Source organism: Strix aluco, chromosome 2 (genome assembly GCF_031877795.1).
Source record: "Strix aluco isolate bStrAlu1 chromosome 2, bStrAlu1.hap1, whole genome shotgun sequence".
In the NCBI taxonomy this organism is placed as follows: Eukaryota; Metazoa; Chordata; class Aves; order Strigiformes; family Strigidae; genus Strix; species Strix aluco.
In genome coordinates this window covers 2,126,481-2,132,815 of record NC_133932.1, presented here as the reverse complement: position 1 = coordinate 2,132,815, position 6,335 = coordinate 2,126,481, and positions in this window count along the sequence as shown.

Below are 6,335 nucleotides of genomic sequence, written 5' to 3'. Positions count from 1 at the left end.
ATATTCAGAGGATCCTTTTAATTGCTTTTGAACCTGTAGGTTTACCCTTTAACCACATGCTTTCCCTGCAAACAGGAGGAGAAACAAACCATTTTAAAAGAAAGCTGATGGGCTTTGAGGATTATTAGCATCACCAAATTGTCAGTTCACTCAGGGAATGGACACGCTCCCACATACCAGTTTAGATGCTTCAAAAATGGGGTTTGATTTACTCAGTTATTTAAGTCAGGTCTGTGGTTTACTCATTCAAAGGAGCCAATCATAAACCCTGTGGGAGCAAGTGCTTGTGGAGTACTGAAGAACTTTCTGCATTCATGCTCCGTATTTTGGTTTTATGTGTTGTGACATAACATGAGTTAGCAATGTCTGCATTACTTGCCAGCCCTCTGTGGTGGCTAGCTGTCAACAAGTTGCCCAAAAGACTTGTAACAGTGCCCTGGTATTCTTGTCTTTTGTCTTTTGCCACAAGCATTTTTCTCCAGGTTGACAGATGACGATCGCCAGCAGCGTGCTTCTAACACTGCACATGAGCTGGCAAGAATTACTGACTTACACTGAGTCAATTCAATACAGAAATACTTCTTTTCCTCCCTCATTCAGTCACCCAGTGCACCCTCCACGATAATATATGACAGAGCAAAAGGTGCTTACGATTGAAGTGGAAAATTTTTAAACCTAACTGCTAATAAGAAGTCCTCAGAAGAAGGACAGAGTTTATACGGGCAAAGGATATTTTTACAAATACAAAAGTTAATCAGATGAATGACTATTTTGGATGAAGCATTGCTTCTCAATAAGTATTAAAGTATTACATGTCATGCATGTGTGTGCGCATTGATTTAATATAGTAGATCTTTATTTTTCTGAGGTATCAAAGTACTATTTGGGAAAATGGATAATTCCAAATAAAATTAGCATTCTTTCCCTCTAGCAATATCTACCAGAGTTGTTTTTACAAAATATGACTTCTATCGAGCCAACCTTATTAGAATACTAAAAGCTCCTTTTAAATCTAAAAATCACTGCAAGCTTTTACCTGCCAAAAAAGACTTAATGAGTTATGTAAATTGCTAAAATAACTGTATAGGTATGTAACTCCAACAATTTTTGACACCCAAAAAGGATAAATACGAGACTTCCCACTTTCACGCCAAGCAAAGCAGCTCAGAAGCACGGGAAACCTAAAATGCTGAATTAGCTAACAGCTACAGTGGCAGTTTAACTGACAAAAGACAGCATTAAACTGAGGATACAACACCCTGCAACTATTAACAACGTTCCATTTGCGTGGATTTTTTTCTTTTTAAAAAAATAACTTTGCGTTTGACTGACCACAACTGAAAACAGATTAGTCCTGCAGATCACACAGCCACGCCGGCTCTTTTACAGTTCTGAGCTCTCCGAGCTGCAAAGCTGACCCGAGCACACCATTTTGAAGACGCCTCTGCGGGGAAGGTTACCTGGGAGGGTCTGTAGTCCACTCCAAAGGCAGCGATCCTCCACGGGCAGGACTTTAAACATCATCACCCCAGAGAAAGGTGAGAGACAAAGGAGCCTTTGGAAAGAAGAGAAAATGATACAATTAGGAAAAACAATCATCTTGAAGTGGTTGTTCTAAACAGTGAACTTAATCCACTTGTTTTCAAACACCGAATTACACATTTTCTCTTGCACCTGCAGCTTTTGCCTCTTAAGTGGACTCTGAATAAAGCAGCCTCAAACCCAATATGTGAACCTGTTTAACAAGGACACTACTGTAAGCCTGGAGATAGGAAGCTGTGAAAATAAAAAATCTGCACTCTTCACTGACATGTATCACAGTTGTACTTGTAAATATTTATTCTGCTGGTAAGATCTTCAGTAATCAGTTGCAACTCGGGGTTGATAGCAACTTATCTTATAAACCATTTCCAGATACACTGCTGGCACAGCAGTGAGCACATCAGTGCATCTCCCGTGATACATGGACGGTACTTGGTGATGTGGCACACAAACGCCGCCGCGTTTACGGCAACGGGAAACTTTAATACAGCAGTTTTATCACAGCTACCGTCAAGACAGCTTGCATTTGTGGTGCAATCTTCTAGGTTTCTGAATAGCAGAACCAGAAATGTTCCTTAAAGCATTTTTTGAGACGTGACCTAGTCCCCTATCGCCCCCAAATCTAAGCGTAAAGAGGAATTCTGTAATATGGTGTCATTTGGTTTGGCATACCCTCACTACCCGCCAAAAATTAGGGTCTGCAAAGCACCCAAGCGACAGGGACTCCCACCTCAGTAATAAGCACGCAGGTAAGCAGTCAAAAGTATGTGAAAAACGGTCTTTCTACATATTACAGAAAGAACATTCAGACCCTCCCCACCCAACACCACCCAGCCGCAGCCTCTCAACCCCACCTCGGCCCATGCCAAAACACCCTTCCAGGGGTTCCACGGCTGGGCCCTCACCGGCCAGGAGGGAGCGATGTACCCGTCCCAGCCGCACCAAAAAGTGGGTTTATGGCTATAAATCCGCTCCTCCCTTCTTACAGCCACCTCTGCCCGACTCCTGCCTCCCCGAGCAGGGGGCTGGGGACCCCCCTGGCCTTCCCAGGCGGGGTTTGTGGCCTCCGGCTGCCCGGCGCCGGCCCAGCCCCGCGGCGCCTGCCCGAGCCCCCCGGTGCGGGCCCGGCGGGGGGGTGTGGGTGTGTGTGGCTTGGGGTACCACAGCTTCCCAAAAACTCTCAGCGCCCCCCAAATACTGAGGTAAAGAGCTGTGTGTGTGCGTGTGGGAGGAGGCGCCCCGCTGCCCGAGCCTACCTGCGCGCCCGGGCCGCTCCCGGCCGTGCCGCCGCCCCGGCCCCGAGCGGAGCGGGAGTGCGGCGGGAGCGGGGCTGGGAGCGAGGCGGGGATGGGTTGTTGCTTCTTTTTTTTTTTTTTTTTTGGGGGGGGGGGGGGAAGCCGGCGGCATCGCGTGCGAAGCGGGTCGCGGCGGCGGTGCCGCTGTGAGTCAGCGCTCGCCGCGGCGGCGGGGTGAGCGAAAGGGAGACAGACGCTGAGTGATCTCTGCCGCCCGCCTGGCACGCAAGGCTTGCTGTCAGCCGCCCGCGCTTCGCCGGCACTGCACGGCCCTCCGGCCGGCCCCCTTCACTCCCTTCGCCGCAGGGGGTCTCCCAAAAGCCCCGCCTGAAGTGCTTCTCCCGCCCTCGCCGGGCGGTGGCCGGTAGCCCCCGTCCCCCCGCGCCGCTTGGAGAGCGGCAGCCACCTCCCTCCTGCGGCCGCCGCGGGGCCTCACCTGGAGCCACCTGCTTGTTCTGGCTGCGTGTTTTACGACATCCCATCCGCACAGACAGAGCGTTTGTGATTTTGGTGTTTACTTTTTAAAATTTGAAAAAGCTGCTTTGCCAAAAGTCTGTGGAAAGCCCAGAACCGTCTGACAGAAGGCCCTGTCAGCTCTGCGCCTCGCCGCACGGCCGCCATCTTGGTCCGCTCCCCTCACGGCGGCGGCCTCACCTCTCTGGCCCGGCCTGCACAGCTGTGTGCTGCCCTCACCAGAGGACAAAAAATAAAATACCTTTACATGGAAATAAATGTGCATGTGCGTAGGGGAAATCACCACATGGGTCTTCAAGTGTGACTACCAGCCATAAATTTCAAATATTTCACATGACTTTTTCCAGTCCTCATCATCTCTTCTTTGGAAGAACAAAACACCTCGCGTTGAGGTTTCTGCTACCGAAGGACTTGGGCTCTTTGTCGACAACGATAGCCACCACTGCTCACAGCAGCACAGGTGTGTGTGCGTTAGCATTAATTCATGATTTTTCTAAGTGTTAAAATGAGGGGAGCTAGGAAGCGTAAAAGCCAAACCGTTCTGTGCCATCAACACTCTGAGTCACTGAAAATGGTGTATTCACCATAATAAATAATTTTTGAAAAAGGGTGTTTATGCAGAAATCAGGAACATATGAGGTGTTATTAATCCATCTCAGAAACAACAGAAAACTGACGTTTCTTAAGATTTCATTTCAATGGTCTCTGTTGAACCAGTTACACCACAAGCTTTCTCAAAGCTACTAAGTGAATGATGCTTACTCACAAAGAAAGTTTCTGTGACTTGAATCTCATTGAAATGAACACTTCATTTATGAAGCCTCTCCAAGAATCTTGAAGCACTCAGTGAACTTTCACCGAGACCACTTGGGAAGTGATTTCCATCCCTATTTTACAAAGAAATTACAGATTAAGTTTATTCCCACTGAAAAGTGGAAGTAGACATGAAATATTTTAACTCTGAGAGTAAAATGTATGGCGCCCTCATTACCTGGCCCATGAATTTGACCCAGGATTCCTTTTGGGATGAAATGCTTTTTTTACTACCTGATCCTAGCCTGAATGCTGTCCCTGCTGCTAGTTGCTGCCTTTAAGGAACTCACCAAAGGGTGGTGCCAGTAACATCAGGGTCAGAAGTGGCACTGGGAGATTGTCTATTTTGCTCTTTGTGTGTTGCTCTCCTTTGTAGATTGTACAGCAGATTAACCATCTGGAAGGTTTTCTGTTTACTTCTTTTAAAGCGTAAAAAAGCATAGATACCTACATGATCAGGAGATTCAGTACAGAGATCTATGGGCTGATTCAGTTTTGCCTGTGTACTAAAATCAGTCAGATATTAAACAGCTAATCAGCATGTGGCTGGCTTGGATTTTCTGGAGGTTACGTTGCAGAAGAACAAAAAGGTTATAATTAAGTGCATTGAACAAAATATCAAAACTTTGTTAAGTTTTAGCATGGAATTCATAGGAGGTACTGCTCTGCTCCAGCTGTGCAGTGATGCAGTACAGGAATGCTGCTGGGTTGCCCTGATGAAGGCAGACAACAGGCTCTAAACACAACATGAGCCCCCTCTGCTTTCCAGCCTTTTTCCTACCCTTTTTGGCAGTGCATACAAATAGATTTAAAAGGCTGAAGCAACAATTTCTGGGACACCAAACTCTTAAAGGCACATTCAGGGTCTTTCATATGACTCATGACTTTCACTATTTCAGAAAGAAATACTGTTGAAGTGCCAAAAGAACAACCTCTATCCTGAGAAAACTCAGAATGCTGAATTATTCCTTGGGGTGAGGCAGGATTTAAGCTGCAGGGCTCCTCCCACAAGGGTTATATTTGGGAAAAAAGAAAGATTGAGCAGACGTATGCAAAACAAGCAGGTAGGAAATTGTAGCAGAAAGAGCTGAAGTTTCTGTCTTTGTCATGTGGTAAACTCTCTTATCAGCCCAAACTGCACTTTTCTAAACCTTCTTCTAAATGTGCACATTCATGCGTGACCAGGGAAGCACAGATAGTCTAAGCAAAAACAGGCAGCAATAAAGAAATCTGCAAAAGAGCTCTGCAGAAGTGGTGAGGCAGCTGGAGATGGAAGAACTTGCATGGAACACTGATTTCATTCTGATTGCACATGGTACCAAGCAGCTGTTGAGACATAGAAACTGCAAGATGAGGTTTTTTTATTCCAGGCAAATGGTTAAGTGCAAGTTTATATTGATAGCTCATCTGACTGATAATTATAAAACAAAACAAAACACCGAAATAACCAACCCCAAGACATAGGCGACTAATTTCTGTGAATTTGAGCAATTTGATAGCCTACCAAATTGCTCCAACAGGACAACAGCTACATGTTCAGGGTTGTGCTGAAGCAAACTGTTCTCAGTAGCAAAGATCTTGGGAGATGAAATTCAGACTGGGGCAACAGGAAGCTTTGGAGAATCAAGCACTGCTGGTAGTAAGTCCTTCTGATCACGGAGAAAGAAAGTGGACACACACATTTTCAGTACCCAGCACTTCAGGCTGGAGAAGGAGCCTTACTGTTAGCTTAGGGCATTCTTCTCCCACCCCAATAGCTGCCCAAGCAATAGGAGTATTGAAGCTCAAAAATGGCAAAGCCTGCTCTCCTGAGAGCATGTAAAATATGGAGAACAACTTAAAGTAAAGGTCTAGAACTGTGTACCTGGGGTCAGGGCAGTTCTCTCACCACTGCTAGTGGAGGTTGGCACAAAGATACCAGATGAAATACAGCTTTCATCTGTCAGTTAGCCTTTTGCCAGCTGTTTGAGTTAATTTCCATGGTCAAACCCAGGCAGGGAGTGGGAGGGGAAGGGATAGCCTTGAGGAAATACATTCAGCTTTTAGAGCAACTGCTGCTGATTCTTCCTTCAATCTCTATTGCTTCACCCTCGTCCCTGTCACCCCTCATCTCTCCCTTTGCTCTCTTGCACACTTCCATGGGAAGGGCCAAACACTGACATCCCCAATTCCTCCTTGGGCTTCTCTGCTTTTCCTGCTTCCCCTACTCAG